At 41.1% G+C, this 23506-nt stretch overlaps 1 protein-coding gene across 1 annotated transcript in view; it reads right to left on the bottom strand.

The window, feature by feature from the left end:
• Positions 1 to 23506, bottom strand: part of LOC126342072 (progestin and adipoQ receptor family member 4) — a 177888-nt gene that overhangs the window by 25695 nt on the left and 128687 nt on the right. The window lies entirely within an intron of this gene.

Genomic DNA, 23506 nt, shown 5'->3' with positions numbered 1-23506 from the left:
CACCCTGCTCTTACTCCACCATATTCAGCACCTCACTGGGTTCTCAACAATGCTAAAAACACTATGACCATCCTGCTAAGTGGTATACCACAAATGGTCTCTCTTCATAGAGTTAAACCAGCAAGGGTCCTCACTGAACATATCTCAAATGATGAAGCCTCAGTGCTTCCTCCAACTGTCAACACAACAAGTGAACTGGTTTCTAGTGATTGTTCAGCAGGCACTTCCTTTCCACCCTCCTTTATATCTTGTGAAGCCAGTGTTAGTGATCATGTCTCCCCCCAGTGACAGTGATGCGTCTGATGAACTTCCCATACCCTTCTCTTCACCGCCAACACCACACTCAACTATAACCACATGGACCATGTTTACTGTTGACATCTCAGCATTCTCAGTGAATAAGATGTCAGTATGACATCACAATGACTATTTGTTTGTTTTTTGCATACCTTCTCATGTATGTAAATCTAAGTATGTTACCTTCACGCTCGTCCTAGCTATTCACTTACCCAAAGATTTTGTCAACAGTTCCCTTCGAGATTTTATCAACGAGGATGACATACTGTCAATTGTCATTCTATGTGACCATACACAGTCCCTCCCTTCCCCTCCTATTCAGATGCCGCGACCCCGCACCCCTACACCATTTGATGTGGATGAAAGTTTATGTTATGTCTTCTCTGATTGCCTTCCCAATACAATTCCCTTCTCCTTTTATTCCTAAACCATGACACCATGCTCCGCACTCCCAGGGGGAGAGGTGGGGGGTGGGGGTCTCTGTGGCAGTTTGATACATTGATCCATGTGATCTCTCTTTATGATGATCTCTGACCTCATTTGATGTCTGCTTTTGTTCTGTGTTGTTGCGTTTTGTGATCACGAAGTGAGTAACTTATACCTTTACAATGAGGTGGTGTTAAATGTTATTATTTCACCACAATATCACTACTCACCACACAGCAATACTAGTCAAAGATACTTACAAGAAATAATAAGCATTAATACTGGTAAACTAAATATTTTTGGTCAATTATGTGTGTTTCTTCGTATGCTTTTGCAGTTATACTATGTGCTCACCATTAACATACTTTGCTTGTTGAAAGCTATTTTTATATTAATTTGATGTGTGCGAGATATGTCACACTGCACGGCTTTATCCTTAACAATTTAAGGTTGAGGTAACGAACATAAAAGTTGTGGCAAAAGAGTGTCAAAGCATGCTGAAACACCATTCTCATATAAAAACAAAATGGGCTCTACTTCAAGTACACCTATTTTTGAAACAAATTTCATCCATCAGAGAAGCATAAGCTTCCATGAAGGAATGGGAGATCTTGTAAATCAGAATGTTTTGTGGATTACCTGTGGCTACATTATGAAGAAAAGAGTGGCAGTGTTTTCTGCTTTGACTGCATTTGGTCCACCCACTTAATGAACAATAGAAAGCCGCAGAAAGAGACAATTTTTCTTAAAGAAGGTTTCTATAAATGGAAATAAAAAAACTACAGAAAAGTTCAAGATACATGTGAAGAGTCTTTTTCATTGAGGATCTCTCGTAATTACTCAGCAACATGAAAATAGAATGCCTGTAATTGACCGAGTTGCGCGATGTCTGCTGACCAATCAGGAAAAAGCTAGAACTGCTTTACTAGTAATTTTCAGTTCACTCAGATTCCTCGGTCAAACAGGAAATGCACTGAGAGGTAATGAAATGGTCTCTGGTAACCTCATGACACTTCTCAATGAGAGGAAGAATGATGTGATAGAACTGAAGATATCGCTGAAACATAGCGTCACTTGGTTTGGGCCTGCAATATGAAACAAAGTACTGGAAATTATGGCTCATGTGATTAAGTGAGAAATTGTGCAGAAAATAAAAAATTCCCTATTTTATGGAACTATGGAAGGTTCAATGACAGACATGGCTGGCCAGTAGCAGTTCACTCTTTGTGTCTGTTGTCTTGACCCTTAGGTGTTCGAAATAAAAGAACTTTTACTGTGTTTATACAGACTCCAAGGCACAAATTCTAGGACTACCATTAAAGACTTCCTTCTAAAACTGTAACTGGAAATAGAGTTCATATGCATCCTCTATTTTGGTGGTGAAGTTAATGTGCCTGGGGAGAACAAAGGTTTAAGGAAATCCTTCTTCAAGACCAGTCAAAGAGTTGTTACATCCACTGCAGGAATCATTGTTTGGATCTGGCACAGTAAGTTTCAAGAAGCTGTGATCCATTGGGTGATGTAATGGTAACTGTGAAAGATGTCTTGACTATAATTCTAGAATCTGCAAAAAGAAAGATGCGTATGCAGATGTTGTGCTGCCATCTGGTGTTGATGAGATGAATCCAAACCAAAAGTTCAATGACTGATTCCAATGTGTCCCACCCGATGAGCCTTTTAGAGTGAAATCTTTGACATGTTTCAGGGAAAACTATAAGCAAGTCCACAAAACGGTGACTGAAATAGTGAATGTACCGAGCTCAATTAGAGATGAAAGAAGTTCAGACCTGTGGGGCTATGCGAAGTGGCTCGAAAAGTTTGAAACTATATTTATACAACAGTTTGGACGGTGTGAGGAACCAGCCAGACCCCTACAGAATCGAAGGTTCTAAAAGTAACTCTTGCAAATCATAGAACTACGGAAGCATTTAATATGCTGTAAGAGAAATCCAGAGATTATTCTAAAAATCTAAATTTGAGGACCCAAATATCCCATGTCTTAGAAAAATAACAGCAAAACTGCAACACATAGAAATACCATCTGTTCCCAAAGAATTGTCTCAAGAATGTAAATTCAGGAAATATTTGTTTTAAATTCTTGCAGCTGATTCTTGGGTGTAGTGTGAGGATTGAATCACCTGCAAAGGAGTGCCTCCCTTGTCACTCATTATTATCCTGCACTGGAACAACTGAACCATAATCTTTGCTACGCTTTAGTTATCTATCATCATGCCCAGAAAAGAAGGAAATCCTATCCAAGATAATTGCCATCCCCATAAAGTGGCATTCCATTCCTCACACAACTTACACAACACCCTGTTCTGTCCCTTTGCCACTCCCACCCCCTACCCCATTGTCATAGGGACCATAACCAGAGAAAGGTTCAAGACCTTTTCAATCCACCCACCCAGCACAACCTAAAATATAAAATGTCACCTTCAGCTGTCTATATTTCAAATTTTATTCTATTTTTGTGATAAGTTTTGGCATTTCACTATGCCATCTCCAGGCCTCTCGACCAATGTGTAGGAAGAATACAATCTCACATGCAGTCAAAATAGAGGCCAACATTCAGTAACTGGTATCCATAGACTTCTTTATTACCAAAGCAATCCCTTCCTTCAGTGTGTTGTTGCAGGTCTTTCTGTGGACGTAAACTCAGTTTCCATGTTTAGGGATTTGGTGAGGCAAGATTTGAGATTTAGAAAGATGAACAGGGAGCAGGGTTTTCTGAGGTGGCGTTGTACATGCTGCTTTATTTACTAGAGGGCAAGAACTTCAATGTGAGAGAAGAGATGCAGGAATTTGAGATTGCAGAGCAGGAGAATTTTGCAAATGGAGAAGAGGTATTCAAGGAGGTTTGGGCCTGCAGGACTAGGTTGGTGAGGACTATGGACTGGCAAAATTTGAACAGATGGAAGCCATTGTGAAAGGAGGGATTGCAGCTAGGAATGGGTAATTTGATGGGAAGTGCAACTGAGGGGATTCCATGAGCTAGGCGAAAATGCAAGAGCAGAATGTGAGACCAGGTTCTGGATAGGGATAGGGAAACTTTTCTGTATTGGCACAGATGGAAGAAGCAAGGATCCATGGTGGAGGATAAAAATGCGTAAAAATACATAAATTATGTAAGGATACATGTGAAAAATAGGAAAAATTTGTGGAAAAAATAGTAAAAAGAAGGAAACAGATGAAGTGTGGGATAAAAAGGTGAAACCTGAGGGAGTAGAGCCAGTAGTGAAAGTCAAACATGAACTAAAATTGATGTGAAAACACAATGACATCGAAGAAAAAATAAATTAAAAGACAATAACATGGGATGTATGGGGGGACGGGGGTTATGTGTGAAGATGAAGTGAATGGATTAGGTGAATTTAGTATGTGTAAGTTGAAATAAGAGAAAAGAAAGAGAGATGGTTGGAGGTGTGTATTAGGTCAAAGTCCAACAAGTTTGCGAAAATATGTTAAAGTGAGGCAGGAAGAATGGTCAAATTGAAGGTCAAGGTTTAATTGTGTTAGTGAGAATAATGTGGAAGGCCTTCACACACTGAAATTACCCTCTGAACCATATACAGGAACAGATCTCCTGTGCCTTGTCTCTCCTGTCACTTACCACCTCCCACATTCCCACCATCTGGCCACAAAGGAGCACTCACCTCCTGACTCAGTGCCACCCTAGACTGGAGAAAATGAGACATATTCTGTGCCAGGACTGTTACTACCTCCTGTTATGCTCTGAAACGAGGAATATCCCTCCCACTATCCTCTCCACTCCTCCAACAGTGATATTCTGCCACCCACTGACCCTACACAATATCCTTCTCCATCCCTAATACACCCTCTGCTCCCATCCCCTTGCTTCATGGTTCATGTCCCTGCAGCAAATGTAGATGCAAGACCTGTTGCATATATCTTCCCACCATCACCTACTCCAGTCCGATCATAGGCATCACCTATTCCATCATAGGCAAGGCTACCTGGAAAGCAGTCATGTGGTCTACAGACTAAGCTGCTATCACTGTGTTGGTTTCTACTTGAAAATGACAACCAACAACCAATCTGTCCACATGAATGGCCACCAGAAAACTGTTGCCAAGAGACAAATGGACCTCCCAGTTGCTGAGCATGCTGCCCAACACAATGTGCTGCATTTCAGTGACTGCTTCACAGCCTGTGTCATCTGGATCCTTCCTATCAACACCAGCTTTTCTTAATTACACAGGTGGAAACTCTCCCTGCAATATATCCTACGCTCCCTGTAACCCTCCTGGCCTCAAGCTGCTAATGTGCTTTCCTCAGTCTGCCACCTAGGGACACACTCTCTAGGATTCAGGTTCCCCTTAGAATTTTCTAATAAATAACATAATTATTTCAGTTACCAACATTTACACATGCTATACCTCAAGAATTACACTATTAGTTGAGCAATTTGCTTTGTGCTTTATATTACACATTACTAAACTGCTTTGATATTTTTATGCTGATGTTCTGAAGCCTTCAAAATGATAATGTTATATGACAGTAACTGTGCTAGAGATTGGAGTTATTATTCCTTTAGATTTAACAATTTTGTTTTAACAAATTATAAACTCAGAAATATGTTATTACTTGAGTCAGTGTGGCTCGCTGTTTAAATTTATTTTTTGTTTTTAAAATCACCTGCCTTCTAAAACTCACCATGATGTCAATACCGAGATCAGATTGGAATCTCTGATCACCGCATATCTTTGGCAAGGTGGCTTCCCATGTTTTGCAAGGTGACAGAACAAGGAAGAAGGGGGTTGCTGGGAGTTGGCTCTGGACTGTGTGTGAGGAGTGACGTCGGTGTCAGAGGGCAAGGCTGCTTGGTCAGTGGGCCCCGCAGAAGCAGTTGGTTGGGGACGGAATGCCATGGGCTCAAAGATCCTAGTGTGGAGGGCCATTGTTGTCCTGATGGCGGTCATTCAAGCACTGAGAAGTGGTTCCTTGGTTCTGCCTTGCATTCCGATGAAGAATTACGGCAAGTTTAGTGTATGAGGTGAACATAAGAATTCTAAAAACGTGCACATTGGTGGTGCATAGGTCAGACTTGCGAGTGGTGTAAGCTTTGCTTCAGTACTGCAGTCTCCAGTTAGAGTGCTGGTTGGGAGGAGAGCACTGATATCGGCATTGTCATCTAATTACATGCTTCAACGTAAATGACTGTTTTGGATTGAAGGTGGATCCAAGTGAGAGACCAAATCATTGCTCGTTCAAATGTTCAAATGGCTCTGAACACTATGGGACTCAACATCTGAGGTCATCAGTCCACTAGAACTTAGAACTACTTAAACCTAACTAACCTAAGGACATCACACACATCCATGTCCAAGACAGGATTTGAACCTGTGAACATAGCAGTCACGCAGTTCCGGACTGAAGTGCCTAGAACCACTCGGCGACAATGGCCGGCAGTGCTTGTTTTATTAAGAAACTTCAGTTGGCCCCCAGCTTATTAAACTCTGTTATCTGCAGTTATAATGAGTAATTTGACACACTGGTAGTGTCCACAAGTGAACTTTTGAGGTACTCTTAAGTGTTAGTAGTAATGGAAAGATTGACTGTGGGGCTTTTCAGTCGGACACTTATGAATCGTGTTAACTTCTTACAGTATTTTATGGTTCTGCTTGTTGTGGTGAAAATGCTGATAGCATTTCATAATTTAGCTTGGGACATCACTCTTTGGTTTGGTGTGGCCCTCCCAAGAATTTAAAGCCCCAGATATTTTTTTACTGCCTTTGCTGAGGTTCCCTTGCAAAAGTTGTTGTCTACCCCACCTTACTGATGTTTTCTGTGGTGCAGTGTAGTCAAAGTATTCCGTATTACCGAATCCACTCCCTCAGCCTTTTTAAGATTTGCGAGCTGCCCCCATATCGACGTATAATCCCAGTATGCAATTTGTGTAAGTTGGTTGCACCCTGTTAACATTTTGTACATCGTGGAAAAACTTTCCCATGCTGTACCTGATCCTGAAGGAGACCACAGTCACAACAGTGTATAACCACTACGAAATCAAAAGACATGAATTGAATATTATTTTTTTAATGCATGTAACCACTGAGCTTAAGAGTGGATTTGTGTGTTTTATTTATTTATTTTGAAAGCAAAAGATTTACATACCCGATTAATTATAACATCTATGCTTAATTATTGGTCATAATTCATTGGGTGTCATATGCCATCACATGTAAGGATGTTTACGGTGTAAAGTGTTCAAAGGAAGGAAAATAATTTGTGATACGGTGCACATCATATAGGCTATGAGGTCTGAGTGTACATAGATAGTAATCATACTTTATTGTATTTAAGTTGTTGTTTTAATTAAAATTTTGTGATCAATATTTTATTGCCTTTAGAGATTGTAGGTGATATCTAGGAAAATTTTGGTATTGCCATGTGGCATTAGAATCTTTTATTTAACCTTGCATTATGCAATTTGTATTTTTCCATTGCTTAAAAAGGGGTTTTGAGTTTTTCATTGTAAATTGATTCTCTGAGCTGTTCTTTGATCTGTTATGACAGGATGGCCACCAAGTTATAAGTGTATCATGTGTCTCCACACAAAAATGTAAATTTCGGTAGTAAAACGAAAATGTGTGCAAGTTGTAAGAATGAAATACTGATATCCAGTCTACAGTTTACAATCGACGCTCAAAAGGTGGAAATAAGTAAACTACAATCTGAAAAACATGAAACGCTAATGAAGAAAGAAGACTCAGTCTCGGGAAAATGGAAGATAATGACTAATGGAAGTTGTACTCAGAAAGTAAAAGCTCTGAAAGACAGTGAAAATTTAGTGTAAAAAAACTCATCTAAAGTGCTTTCTGCTGTGGATTCAGTGAACATGTCGGAAAGCATTGAAAAGTTGGAAAACAAAGCAGGCAAACAGTTGCTCATTGTAAGTAGGTCAAAAAGTGAAAATACTGCACCAGGAGATAGTCTAAAAACTCCAAAAATAAGTTACACTACCGCAGACTTCAACGCAACAAAAGAAACTACATGAAAAAACATATCTCCAGCGAAACTGCAAACTGAAGAATGTTTACAATACATGCAGCACAAAAAAAAAAAAAAAAAAAAAAAAAAAAAAAAAAAAAAAAAAAAAAAAAAAAAAACCTAGCCAGGTGAGAAGAACGACCTTAAATCCTCTGATGAAACATAAAACAATCTGTGTGTTAGGTGATGGTCACGGCCGTGAAATTTCTGAAATGTTGATGAGAACATGTAGTTTCAAGGCATCTGGTTTCATAAAGCCAGGGGCTCCATTGAGTGAAATAACAGACCTAACATCAACTGATGTAGCTAATTTGAACAAAGATGATTTTGCCACATTAATAGGAGGATCAAAAGAAGTCTGTAGAAACGAGATATACAAGGTTATTACAGAAATGAGGAAATGTTTAAGGGGACCATACCCTGCCTATCTAACCCATGTTAATTTAGGCAAGAATTTGACCCATTTCTGTAAAAATACTATTTGATGCAGGACCTTAATATTTCACTGTATGTTACATGGTGCTAATAGAGTCAACTGCACTAAAATCAACTTTATCCATTTTATAGTTTTTAAGAAATACTTTTTTAAATTTATTAACAGAAAAGTATTAAGTTTTTTCTGCAGAAAATATTTTTGTGCACTTCCTAATGGGGGAATATTAATTAATGTAGTACCAGAGGTGGCTTTTTATGTTACGCAGAGTCTCTGAAAATTTCATTCATTTATCTATGATAGTTTCTGATATAATGGGGCATATGTACTGAAAATTTTAGTTTGCGGGAAATTGACTTTCAAGAAAGAACTTTTGAAATTTGTTACTTACAGTTAATTAAAACTGTTCTGCTGCATATGATGGCCCTTCTTTGGCCTCTAGCAGGTCTTCCAGCTTCTTTTCCACCTTCCTGGATGTTTGTCTTGTTTTCTTGGCCATATTAGATGTAGACCTGTCTGCATCGACTATCCTCATTTTATCGCAATGTGATCATATTTTCACCAGGATTTTCAGTACCCAACACTTTCCAATATTATCATAATTGAATGTAATAACAGCATCATGAACTCCTAGTTTCATTGTATAAATGCCTACAAATACAGTTTTAGGAAGGGGGTTCCAAATTATGCTGTTGAAACATTCATTTGGGTTCTGTGTCTGCCCATGCAGACATTTCCTTAGAAGGTCAGGATGAGGTCTCTGATAATAGGTTTAATTGCTGTAATAATAGCAGCAGGAAGAGAATGCTGGTGAGAATAAGATTCTCTAGTTGCTTGAGCACTATTGTATTCGCACCACGAATTTTCTTCTGATGGACACAATCCATGACATGGCTTATCATTAGTAGAGGACTTATGGAAGAAATGGCCCAAACATCTCTTTTCATTGCCTCCAGACATTCTTTATTTCTCTTAATTGCCTGCCCATAGCATACCTGCAAGTTTTCTATAACAACTACTCAAAATCGCACTTGAACAAAACTAGCCACGTGTTTGAAAGCGTGTTGTTTACAAACAGCAGAAACAAAAGAATACTGATGGTTGCATCATTCCAAGGATAGCCAACACACTTGGGAGTAAAAAAACCCTAATGTGCAATGTAGAGGATTTAAAGATCTAAAATATCTGCAGAAAAGTGGATGACAGAAAAACAAGTGTGGCACATAAACACACGTGGTAGGAAAATGCTCTTTAAATGCTCTAAAAATATTTTTTTCAGCAAAATCCTTTTCAGATTATGAGAAACAAACAATCAAGTCCTCAGTCAAATGAAAATTATGAAACAGTTTAAACAGAAGAGGACGGATGTGGATGAAGCAAATCTTATACAAGCTCCAGAAGTTAACTCACCTGCTGATTGCCACCAGCAAACAGAAGCCACACACAAGAAAGATACCAAAAATTTTTAGGGTAAGTGCTGTATTAGAAATGCCTTTAGATAAAGAATCAGAAACCGTTTCAGCTTAAGTTACTAAATACCCAAATTTTGCTACACAACACCATAACATTTAGTCACTCACAAATAAAATTTACATGTTGGAAACACTACTCCAGTATGCACTAAATGCAGACATAATTTGCATTACTGAACATTGGCTACAAAATGGCTAAGTAACATTAACCTTAATCTCAGGATATAGATTAGCAAGTCAGTTTAGCTAAGAGTTTTCCAAACATGGTGGCTCTGCTATCTTTGTGAAAGAACAAATAAAGTTCTGTGATGTCAGTAAAAGTTATATTGACTCAATTGAAAAAGACTTTGAACTTTCCATTACTAAACTGCCAGAGCTTAATTTTCATAGTTAATAACATATATTGAGCACCAGGTGGAAGCCTGCCAGTTGTCATGAATAAACTAGAGGTTCTGCTGATCAGGATCAGTACACTAAATATGAAGATAGTGCTTTGTGGGGATTTCAGTATTGATTTTTCAGAAGACAGCAGCACCAGAGATGCTTTGATAAATATGGCCAACATATTCAATATGATTCTTACAATACACTCCCTAACAAGATTAACAGAATGCACAAATTCCATTATTGACCAAATATTCATCTCAGAAACAAATTATAGAGTCACAAGCAAAGTACTGAGCATGGGTTGTAGTGATCGTGAGGCATAGCTGCTGTGTATATGGGTCCGGCCATCCTGGTATAGGTTTTCCGTGAATTCCCTAAATTGCTCCAGGCAAATGCCGGGATGGTTCCTTTGAAAGGACACAGCCGACTTCCTTCCCTGTCCTTCCCTAATCCAATGAGACCGATGACCTTGCTGTCTGGTCTCCTCCCCCCAAAACAACCCAACAACTGCTGTGTATAGAAATGCCAACAAGTAGTAGCAGTTCCAAAAAAGAAGTTGAAAAAAGAACCTTTTCTGAAGATAGCATTAGAATTTTTAATCTCTGGGGAAAATTGGGAAAGCATCACCACCAAGAACAATGTTGATAGCATGTACATGAGTTTTCAGAGCATCTTTCTTAACTATTTTAATGTAGCATTTCCAAAAGTAGTAAAAACAGTATAACCTAACAATAATAAGTAATGAGTAACTAACGGCATAAACATTTCCAGTGAGAGAAGTAGATTTATGAGTACTGTTGAAAGAAATATAGAGTAACCCAAGAATTCGCAGATTATTCAAAGGCCTACAAAAGAATCTATGGTAGAGTAGTCAAAGAGGCAAAAGTTATATGGAATGACAATTTGATAAGAAACTCATCTAACAAAAGATCCATGTTGAGAGTTATAAAGAAAGAAACTTGTAGTTCAGCACCAAAGAAAAATTCATTAACACTAGAAGGCACAAAAGTCACAGACCCAAATTCAGTTGTGGAAAAATTCAATGAATACATCTTCTCTAGCTGAAGACCTCATTCAGGTACACTTTCAAGGACCAGTCCCAAGTTTCTCCAGCAAGTTAGTGATCTCAACGGCTTCTATGTATGTTTATGAAACAAAACCCAATGAAATTATAAGTAAAATTAAATCATTAAGCAATAAAATGTCGTCAAGTGGTCTTGATGAAGTACCTGATTTCATATTAAAAGCATGTGATCACCACATAGCAAACCCTTTGGCAAAAATTTTCAACCTCTCTTTAAAAGCTGGTGTATTTTCAGATATTTTTAAAATAGCAAAAGTTTTACCATTGCTAAAAAAAGTTTCTTTTGAAAAAATATCAAACTAACAACCCATGTCACAGTTAAGTCCCTTCTCAAAAATTCTAGAAAAACTCTTCTATGACAGGCTTTTAAGTTTCATAAATAAATATGCACCTCTTACAGTACAACAACATGGTTTTAGGAAGTCTAAATCTACACAGAGAGCAATTTTCAAATTCTTAGACTCCATTTTAAAATCCCTTGATCAACATAAATTAGCTGCAAGTATTTTTCTAGATCTATCAAAAGCCTTTGACATCCTGGACCATAAAATTCTGCTCAAAAAATTAGAAAGACTAGGAGTAAGAGGTGTAGCACATAGCTGGTTGTGTTCATACCTAAAAACTGCAGGTACAAAGTATCACTTCAGTATGAATTCAACAAAATGAATAAACCAAGAGACAACTCCTTTCTTTCTAGCGAATTACCAATAAAATATGGTGTACCACAGGGCTCAATCTTACGTCCACTACTCTTTTTGATTTATGTGGACGACTTAGTTGAATATATGAGTCCCACAAAAACTATCCTGTTTGCCAATGAAAAGACTTTCTGAGTGGTTCACAAAAAACAAACTCATTATAAATACTGAAAAAAACTGTGTGTGTCAATTTTCATTTAATCCCTCCAACTAATGAAATGTCTATTCAAGCACAATTAAAAAATGATCCCCTAGAAAATGTAAGTGTCTCAAAATTTTTGGGCCTATGGGTTCAGCACGACTTAAAAGTGGGATATACATATAAATAACTTGTTTAGGAAACTATCATCTGTGTGCTATGGCCTAAGAATTTTAAAGGCCACAACAAGCAAAACAACAGTACTGCAGGCATACTATGCACAGTTCCATTCACTAGTTCGATATGGGATCATTTTCTGGGGATACTCAACTCACAATGTAAAGGTTTTTAGAATGCAAAAAAGAGCTCTAAGAATAATTTGTGGCCTTAAAAAGATGGAGTCCTGTAAATCCCATTTTACTGAGCTTGGTGTTCTAAATGTTCCAAGTTTATTCATCTATGAAACTATCTTGTTCACTAGGAACTACCTCCTGAAAACAGGCAAACTGCTACAGAACAAAAATGTACACAACTATAGTAGCAGAGGGAAATCAAATGTACATCAAAAATATCACAGAACAACCATCTATCAGAGGAGCATAATTAACATTGGTGTAATACTACACAATAAGATACCAGAGGAAAAAAAGTGCTACTCATCCAATATTTAAAGCTAAAGTAAAGGCATTTCTAATAAAGCACTGTTTCTATTCTGTTAGAGAATTTCTGAATATGTAACAGAATTAATTGTAATTGGACCTATTTTTAATTTGCCTACTATTTTGCTAATGTTATGTATTATTGTAACTTATCTTTGACCTGTTCAATATCAATTGTACAATTTGTGCTGTATGATAAAACTGGACCAATAAAAAATCAAATCAAATTAAATTATTCAAGAGACTGTTGGTTAAATAATGCTTCAGGAGCTTTCATTAAGAAACTATATTGAGGATCTTGCTGTTCATGATAATGAATGTTCACTTACTATTTTTAAGATCAAGCTAATAAATCATACAATGTACGCTTTCACGGCCGGTATTGTCTTCACTTAAAACTTCCGGGCTGATAGGCCATGGTCGAAGTATAAAACTCTCTCCTGACATTTCGTCTCCGACTGAGGGAGACTTCCTCGGAGGTAAAGTTCACCGCTTTACCTCTGAGGATGTCTCCTGCAGTTGGAGACGAAACGTCAGGAGAGAGTTTTATACTTCGACCACGGCCTATCAGCATGGTCAAACAAATCATACCACAGAGCTAGAACTTTTCATTGTCGTTGCAGAAATGTAGATCCTATATGAATATTTACTTCTTAAAGATTTGGTTATTTTTCTTGTTTCAATGATGATGTGGGAAAAATTTAATTTCACTGGTTTTTTCATGTATTACTTCTAAACTGCTTCTTGTAAACTGCTGACTAATTTTATGGCACACATCAAGAAAGTAACCAAACACAGTAACCAATAATGATATATGGTACTATATTTAACTATTTATGAGATCGTTGTTATGAATTGACTCCACAGCTATTTGAATGAAACTACTTTATAGGCCTAAGAAGGATTACCGGGTTGGTTGCACCAATAATCACACCCATTTAGCAATAGTTCATTTATTGCCCTTAACACATGCAAGGATCACAAAGAACTGATCTGAACATGGCAGAACAGCCAAAGATAAAGCTTAGAGTCCAAAGATGAATGCATATCGATGTTGGTATTGATTTCATTGGCGCCACATAGCCCAGCCCTCCCCCCCCCCCCCCCCCCCCCCCCTCCTGCGATATGGAGCATTCTTGAGAGGCCGGGGGGGGGGGGGGGGGGGGGTGACTAAGGTGTCAGCAGGAACCAGACCACAGACAGCTCGCAGGGGAGCTGCATGGGTAGATGTCATGAAGGAAGGTTCGGCCACCGAACCTGGAAGTCGTTGAAGTGAGCCGGTTGTCGTGCTGGGCGTGCGGCGACAGGTAGGCCAGCGGTTTGCAGTTGGAACGGAGTGAGGACCTCAACGTCTCTGGTGGGCACGGCGAACACAAGAAACATGTCCAGGTTGACGTCGGGCGGGAGGGAAACACATTTCACCAGGTGGCAGGGAATGGCAGAGGTTGTGTCATGAGCACTGAATGAAGAGAAACACATGACAAACAGTTAATAATCGCGCAGTTTTATTGAGATGTTGTGGATTATGTCTGGGGGGACATGCACAAACACCTTGAGCGAGGGTATGTTCAAGATGGGTGGTGTGAGAAACCTTGACAGGGCGAGGCAGGCGATGGTGGACAGGTTGAAGGGACCAGCGAAGGGCCCAGAGGCAAGGGCGTGATCCTAGGTAAGCTTGTGGGGAGCATGTGGTCACTTGACTGAGTGCGTGAGACCTGAGTAGGGGGCGAGATCGGAGGAGAGCTTGACGATTGGAGCTGTAAGTCACTCGATCAAGTGTTTAAGTCCGACGTGGAGGGATTGGTCGGAGCGTCATGAACCACGACAGTGAGTGGCGTGGTCATGGCCTGAAGGGGGGTAGAAGAAGGCTCGACATGAGCAGGCTTAATTCTGTTGAGAGAGACTGTAACAGCTGAATCTTTCACCTGGATGTCATAGGTGTTTGAGTGCCGGAGAACTCTGTACGGGCCAGTATATGGAGGTTGGAGGGGAGCACAGACAATGTCATCTCTGAGCATGACGTACTCGCAATTGTCCAGAGATTTGAGGACGTGAATCTCGGGGCAGGAATGGCTGCCGAGTGGAGAGATATGGAGGTTGATGAAGTGGTGTCTGACGCAGTTAATGAAGGAAGGTAAATCAGACTGAGGGAGAGAAGCAGAAGGGCTCACAAGTTCACCAGGGAGAACAATGTTCTGGCCGTATACGAACTCGGCTATTGTGCCTTTGAGCTCTTCCTTATAGATCGCACAAATGCCGAGTAGCACAAGGGGAAGGGCCTCAGTCCATAGAAAGTCATGGCATCGAATAGCCACCTTGAAAGTGCAGTGCCAGCACTCGACTACCCTGTTACTTTGTGGCTGATATGCTGTGGTACGGATGTGCCAGATGCCGCAAATGTTACAAATCTCATTGAACAGGGCTGACTCAAATTAGTAGCTCAGAAATCTGATTTTTAAGTTCGGAGAGGCGCTAAGGGCAAAGTCGACTTGGTTTACTGGAGGTCGGGGGGACCTGGCGTGAGGCGAAGCTTGTGAACCGTGCCATTGGTGACGATGGAAATGTTGCCGGCGGCACGGGAGGCAGTTTGTTTACAATGTGTGGCAAGCGGGGCAGGCAAGGTATGGTCGTGTGCTCAGAGCCAGTTGGTGGATCTGACGGGAGCCGAGGCGGCAAAGTGTCCCAGGAATCAAGGCGAAAAGATGGCCGCCGGCCCAAAGCAGTGGCACCGTGGTCGGGCGAGCTCGGTGGAGCTCGTGAGGCGTTGGTGAGTCCATTGCCCGAAGGTGCAGCCTGTAGCAGCACGGTCACAGGTGAAACGCTGGGCACAAGTGCACTGTTTGTGTTGTCAGTGGCAGTCGCATGGCAGTGTGCAGGAGCCGAAGTTGCATAGTTTGAGGTGCTGTCCACGAGGGGCGGGGTAAGAGCCATCAGTTCGGGAACACATGAGGTTTGTCGCACATGCGCACTTGTGTCCAGCCGAGTGTCAAACGCTGCAGTGTTAGGAGGGTGTGGCCCTGCGGAACTGTCAGTACATGGTATGGCAGTCTTGATAGCACAGTTGCAAGGGGTAGCGGGAGGCTCGATTGCTGGGACTACAAGCAGATTCGGCGCACTTACTGACCTTGCTTTGTCCTTGCTGTAGTGTCTATAATTCCTTTGCTGCTTCGGAGAGCTGGAGCTGTGTTTCGTGGAGCCGGAGGGAGAGCTTGAAGTTTTCCTTGCATAGGCGAGCGACATGTTCGAGCTCGACAAGACACTTGTGCGTGGTTTCTTGTAATGTCGTCGACAGAGACGAGCATGTACGGATGAGATGAGCCTGGACCGATGTGTCACAGGGGGGTTTGCTCAACTGAGCACAGGGAAGTGAGTCTTGGATGGATGATGAAACATGGTGTTTCACACTAGGTCTGGTGAAAGTTTGTGGTGTCATAAGAAGTCAATGCCTAGTATAGGTTTGCCAATTTCGCACGCTAAAAAAGTCCACTCAAGTTTGCAGTTTGCGGAGAGTGAGACGACGTGGGAAGTTGAATCCGAACATTGTAGTTTAGTTGAATTCATGTCTTGCAGAGAAGTATGATGAGGGCAGATGTTTGTCGATGCTAAGGACGTAGGCAGCAGTGAAACATTGGCACCTGTGTCGACTAGGAAAAGGTATCCTGACAAAATGTCTTTAATGTAAAGTTGTCTGCAATTATCCAGTCGTTCCTGGACAGAATGGAGCACTGTGGAGTGCCTGTTATGCTGTGCACAGGAGGTGGCACCCGGACCTACCTGCGAATGGCATTTGGGAAGTAGCAGGGTGGTCTGCAGTTACGTGCTACCTCACCAAACCGTGTGTGGAAGTAACAGTACGGGTAGTGCGGTTGCATTTCCTATTGAAAGCTCATTGCCAGTGGTGGTGGCCGAGGTTCGGTGGCCACAGCAGGTTCTGTTGCAGGAGGAGGCATGACTGTGAGCAGAGCCGGTGATGTCCCAGTTGCTTGTTTACTGCTTCCTGGAACGAGCGGAATGGTTGGTACAGTACAGCCCTGGCTGCGTCCCGCCGCAGGGCGATGAGCCTGAACCTGAGACTTGTCGAAATAGAGCAGTGCTGCATCATGTAGCTTGTCAACAATTGTCATTCTTTGCTCGACAGTTTCAGAAGACCTTTGAGCCAGAGCAAAGCTGATGTGAGCAGATAGTTTATCTGACCAGATGGCGAGATAGCTGTGTCAGAGAATAGATTGGCACTGACCATGGCACATAGCTGTCTCCAGAGCTGGGAAGGTTTGTCATTGCCTAGTCGCTCGATGTGGAGCACTTGCGGTATTGCTGCCTCAGTTGAGCGTGCAAGCTGATGTAGAACTGTCTTTTTGGCTAGAGTATACCGGGCGGATGAGTCTGGGGTCGTCGACCAGGTCAGCAATCAAGTCCTCCTGGTCGTGCACGTGTGTGATGAGGCACAGAAACGGGGTTGACTCATCGAGTTTGTAATGGTTGAACACTTCGTCCACAATTTTGAACCAGATTGTTGCTCTGTCAGGATTAAATGGTGGTTGTGTCGGTAAGCGTCGGGGCTCTGCCTGAATTGAGCTGTTGTTGCTGTAGTATTCCAGGACAGTGTAGCTCCAGGGGATGTGGCAACGATGGCTGTTCAGGTGGCAGTATGAAGGTGACATGTTATGGTTGAAAGCGATCCATCGCAACATGGAAGGCTGACGTGGGTGAGACACTGTATTGTGTCGATTGCAGCTGCAGAAGCTTGACACATTGTGGATGTGTTCGGATTGACGCGTCATGGAATACCAACGTGGATGAGGCACTGAGATGTACCAGGAATGGTAGCAGAAGCTCGACTGGAGCCGGCACACGGGCGACAGGTGAGAAAAAGTTCAAAGTTTGAGAATGTGTGTTAGTCCACGGAAAGCTTGACGTATGATCAGAGCCGGGGCCACCTGTGTTGCAGGGAGACTGTGGATGTGCAGGCTGTCCAGAAGCACAGTGTGGGAAATGATGTCAAATGTGGGATGGAATGTGTAAATGTTCACTGTTCATAGTCACTCCACTCAAAATGGTGTACAGATAAGGTGAATGTCATGGCACAAAACAGTGAGGTGTAGCAGTGGGACGGCGGTGGAGGTCAGGCACAAATAACAAGTTATTGCTCCTGTTGCAGACCAAGGTATCAATGTAGGAAGGCATATGCTGATGCTGAACCAAGGCAGGTGCGGGCGTGGTTGGATGCTGAGGAGGTAGACTTGTGAACGAAGCAGTTCTGGCCACGTGGCAGGTATCTGCATGGTACTGCACGGATTGTGGTGTGACAAATTGTTGTCCGATGAAGCATTTGCAGAAATTGGCATTGGTCCTGCACTGCACGGAGATCCATAAGAGGTAACTGCACAGCTGATGAGGAAGGGCACATGTGACGGGAACAAAGGCGTTTGATAGCCGGAGTCATGCGCACTGTTAACGTCATGTATTGTTGCACGCTCAAAAACGTCCGGGGAAATCGGAGGAATCATTGAGTGAGAGGCATCGTGTTGCCGTCCTGGTGGGTGTACATTGCCCGCAACACAATTCATGTCTATCACAAAATCCGGCGTTAGGCACTGGGCTGAAGTCATTGTTCGAACGCTGTGTTGATGTAACACACATGAATATAGCTGACGCGGAGGTCGCGGACACAGTAAAACGGCGAAAACGGAAGACGTTACAACTCGGGGTCACCAGTAAGGAGGATTACCAGGCTGGTTGCACCAATAATTACACCCATTTAGGAATAGTTCATTTATTGACCTTAACACATACAAGGATCACAAAGAACTGATCTGAACATGGTGGAACAGCCAAAGATAATGCTTAGAATCCAAAGATGAATGCATATCGATGTTGGTGTCAATTTCATCAGCGCCACAGGCCTATGACAAGCTGGATGGAGCTATTGATAGATTACTGTAGACAGTTATGTCAATGTATCAGTTATGTTGTGTTCCTGTTTTCAACACTTATAGTCTAAGTTCTGCGTGACTGCTCCAAACAAATTTATGTAAAGAGCAATTCACTGTATGAACAGTAGCCATCTTATGAATAACCAGGAAAGACACCTTGGACAGATGTAGCTTCCAGTGTTTCAGTGTATATCACTGAAAACCATCTCCTGTGGAGATACAACAGTTGTACGTGAATCTACCCCTGGCATATCTTACACCACAAAACTGCCATACATATCTCTTTTACTGATATCAATAGGTCAAATAGAGTATCCTCTCAGAAGAAATGAAGTGGTTATGCCCATTTGCATATGATAACCAAATCTGTGTAAATTTTTAAAAACCGTCAAAATATTACACAGAAGAAAATCTCTTTATTAGTCTACAACTACAGGAGGGGGAAAAAATCATAAGGTTAATCAGAGCACATTTTACTAATGGTTAAACTGCACACCAAAGATTTTGTATTAAATAAAAATAATAATACAAAATATTAGAAAAATTGGGGAAGGAAAGAGCTAAAAGACAAACTTGTCCTGATCACAAGCAAATTTTAAAGCAGTGAATATAGTAGTTGCATTTGATACATATGTTTCCACATTATGCTTAACACTTTGGAGAACAGGCCCAAGTATAATGTGGCCCACGATTTTCTTGAGGCACACACCACCTGTCACTTGAAATCTGCATTCATTTCATATGAAAGCAAGGAACAGACATCCTGCTACCTGTCACTTGACAGGTTCTGCCTTCCGTAGTCTGTTTATAGAATTACTTTCAAAGAAGCAGTAGCAAACATTAGAGGTACACTCCTGGAAATGGGAAAAAGAACACATTGACACCAGTGTGTCAGACCCACCATACTTGCTCCGGACACTGCGAGAGGGCTGTACAAGCAATGATCACACGCACGGCACAGTGGACACACCAGGAATCGCGGTGTTGGCCGTCGAATGGCGCTAGCTGCGCAGCATTTGTGCACCGCCGCCGTCAGTGTCAGCCAGTTTGCCATGGCATACTGAGCTCCATCGCAGTCTTCAACACTGGTAGCATGCCGCGACAGCGTGGATGTGAACCATATGTGCAGTTGACGGACTTTTAGCAAGGGCGTATAGTGGGCATGCGGGAGGCCGGGTGGACGTACCGCCGAATTGCTCAACATGTGGGGCGTGAGGTCTCCACAGTACATCGATGTTGTCGTCAGTGGTCGGCGGAAGGTGCACGTGCCCGTCGACCTGGGACCGGACCGCAGCGACGCACGGATGCACGCCAAGACCGTAGGATCCTACGCAGTGCCGTAGGGGACTGCACCGCCACTTCCCAGCAAATTAGGGACACTGTTGCTCCTGGGGTATCGGCGAGGACCATTCACAACCATCTCCATGAAGCTGGGCTACGGTCCCGCACACCGTTAGGCTGTCTTCCGCTCACGCCCCAACATCGTGTAGCCCACCTCCAGTGGTGTCGCAGCAGGCGTGAATGGAGGGACGAATGGAGACGTGTCGTCTTCAGCGATGAGAGTCGCTTCTGCCTTGGTGCCAATGATGGTCGTATGCGTGTTTGGCGCCGTGCAGGTGAGCGCCACAATCAGGACTGCATACGACCGAGGCACACAAGGCCAACACCCGGCATCATGGTGTGGGGAGCGATCTCCTACACTGGCCGTACACCTCTGGTGATCGTCGAGGGGACACTGAATAGTGCACGATACATCCAAACCGTCATCGAACCCATCGTTCTACCATTCCTAGACCGGCAAGGGAACTTGCTGTTCCAACAGGACAATGCACGTCCGCATGAATCCCGTGCCACCCAACGTGCTCTAGAAGAGGTGTAAGTCAACTACCCTGGCCAGCAAGATCTCCGGATCTGTCCCCCATTGAGCATGTTTGGAACTGGATGAAGCGTCGTCTCACGCGGTCTGCACGTCCAGCACGAACGCTGGTCCAGCTGAGGCGCCAGGTGGAAATGGCATGGCAAGCCGTTCCACAGGACTACATCCAGCATCTCTACGATCGTCTCCATGGGAGAATAGTAGCCTGCATTGCTGCGAAAGGTGGATATACACTGTACTAGTGCCGACATTGTGCATGCTCTGTTGCCTGTGTCTATGTGCCTGTGGTTCTGTCAGAGTGATCATGTGATGTATCTGACCCCAGGAATGTGTCAATAAAGTTTCCCCTTCCTGGGACAATGAATTCACGGTGTTCTTATTTCAATTTCCAGGAGTGTATTTGAAATATGACTTGGAGTAGATGAGACCATTCATTGGCAAAACAAGCAGAAAAGAAGCAAAGTGGTATTACTCTGATTGAAAAATATCTGTCTGCATGCCAAGGCACTTCAACCTTTCCATAGGAAAGCCAATTAATTGTGAAATTCCTCAAGAACTCACCTCACACCTTTTTAAGGATGATTGTACTTTTTGCCATTGTTATTGCACCATTTGAAATCTATGAAAGAACTAAAATAAGGATGAAAAACTAATGTTGAAGGTTGGCCTTTTCTAGTGTGTGTTACCCTTTAAGATTGACATATCAAAAACAAATGTATCATTAAAATTTTTAATAATGGATAAATGGTTGGTCTTCTAGGCCCAAAAATTTTCTAGTTGGCTTGTCCTCAAAGTGTTAAATTTTGATTGAGAGTGAAATGCTCCATGATTTAAGAAATTCATCGCACATTATCAGACATAACGTAATTCATCTTGCACAAAAGGCAACTTACTTTGAAAGTAATGCTTCTCAAACCCCCATTATCAATATTTCCTGAAACCTGTTAGAAATGTAAACATTTTTGATGTCACACTCATTGAAAGCAGTTTGTCATTACAAAGCATTGCATAGTCTTCAGCCTAAAGCATTTGACACATTTTGTCAGCAGACACTTGTGTGAGCACTGTCTTTTGTTGTTGTAAATGGCTCATTTTCTTTGCAGCTAAAGTTTTGTATTGGTTTTATTGCCTTGTTTATGTCTTATTGCTGCAGTGTTATTCTGCAATAGTAGGTTAAAGTGAAATTCTTTCTTAGAGTATCAGTTCTTACCAGTCAAAATTACAATATTCAACTAAAAACTAAAACAACAAAAAATTTCCAGAATTCTAAAAAACTTCTTTTCTTCTCCTGTATTTTTGTGGAATGAAAAAATTCCCAAATTTTTCCAAGATTTCCTGGTTTTGTCATGTACGTACACGCTGAAAAAGATCCACAGCTCTCTGCCCCACTAAGCGTATATGGGGTACTGAAACTGGTCTCCTTATTCAGCTAAAACCATTACTAAACTGCAATATGATTGTTACTGTGTATCAAAGGTTGCTATTTACACTTGTGAGATCATCAGTAAGTGATAATTAAAGTCTGAGTCATTGAAATGTGTACTATACTGTAACAGGCGAAGATTTACCACTGAGCAACACAATACAAACAATATGCATCACAATGCACCTGTACATTTCACTTTTTTAAAGTTAATATTTCAATTCTTATATTTCTGCATAGTATTACATTAGTATGTATGTTCACTTTTCTGTGATTTTTCTTTTATTTCCATTCATCACTGTATAAATGAAATAACTGACTGGATGAAATAATGATAGCGTTATGCAAGAAACTGAATTGTTAAATCTACATAATTTACATAATTTTCACAAAAGTACATTAATTTTGAAAAGTGACAATTATTGGAAGAATGTGCATGCTAATTAATATTATAATTCTTGCAGGTGAATCCTAATATGAAAAAATATTGAAATATGTTTTATGTGAAAAGTCCTCTATTTCATTAAAAAAAGTAAAATTTTGATAAAAAGTTGTCATTGTAATCATATTAAAACAAGAAAAAATAAAGCAAATCTTGTAGCAAAATCATTTTAATTGTAAAACTATAATTATATTGTAAACCCTAACTTTCCATTGATTGTCAAGAAGTTTAAAAAATGATTGCAGCTGCAAATACAAGAATCTTAATGAAGTTTTCTGTCTTGCAGTCAGAGGCAGGGTCATATTGTCAAAAAAATTAGTTTGTATATTAAAAAGGGTTATGATGAATACACGAAGAACATTAAGAGATTTGCCATAAGAATTTGTAATTAATCAAAATCCTCCAAATCAAATAGAAATATAGAATAATCAAAAAAATTCTTCTGTAATGGACATGAATGATATAGAAATTTGACAAACGTTTCTCAACACCTATTTTCAACAAGATAAGTAATCAATTATTTTCATAACAATTTCCTGCTCCAAAAATTTTAATTATATTACAAGAAACTCAGTATTATGGTGTGGATATTGCACATAATTATAATTTTTAATTGAAATTTTGACTGAATTTTTCTCTACATTGTGAGCAGGAGTGATTCAGTATCAATATGACTGTTGGAAAATCCCTTGCTGTGAAACATCTGCTACAGTTGCTTAGGTTTATTCGCCTATAATGTGTCCACAATGTACATGGTCCAGTCACATTGATACAACCACTGCCTTTGTTTGATATCAACAATCAATAACCACTAACTGACAGCAAGCAACAGCACTAGCAGTGACGGGTATATAAAGCGTGTTGGGGAGATGTGGAAAACAGTGCAGTATTTGTCATAATGAAGAAATGGAGCAATTTACCTGGTGCCTAAAAGCATATCATCATTGGCTTTCAGGCCAATGCTGGGAGCTTTCCAAAAGGACTAAGTTTTTAAATTGCTTGATGCTGTGGATTAAGTGTCCCATGCATGACAAAACAGCACTAAACAAAACTGGTGCCAAGGCAATTGTTGTGCATCATGTGCCATAGATGACAGAGATGAACAACAGCTATGGAGATTGTGTATGGGTGAGTAGATGTGCAGATGTTGGAGAACTAACTGCCCAGATGAATCAAGGGGCTACCAACAGTCTCTCATCAATGACCATTCAGTGAACATTTCT

This window comes from Schistocerca gregaria, chromosome 1, assembly GCF_023897955.1.
Source record: "Schistocerca gregaria isolate iqSchGreg1 chromosome 1, iqSchGreg1.2, whole genome shotgun sequence".
Classification (NCBI taxonomy): domain Eukaryota; kingdom Metazoa; phylum Arthropoda; class Insecta; order Orthoptera; family Acrididae; genus Schistocerca; species Schistocerca gregaria.
Note: the sequence above shows the minus strand (reverse complement) of the source record. Positions and strands in the feature narration are given on the sequence as shown.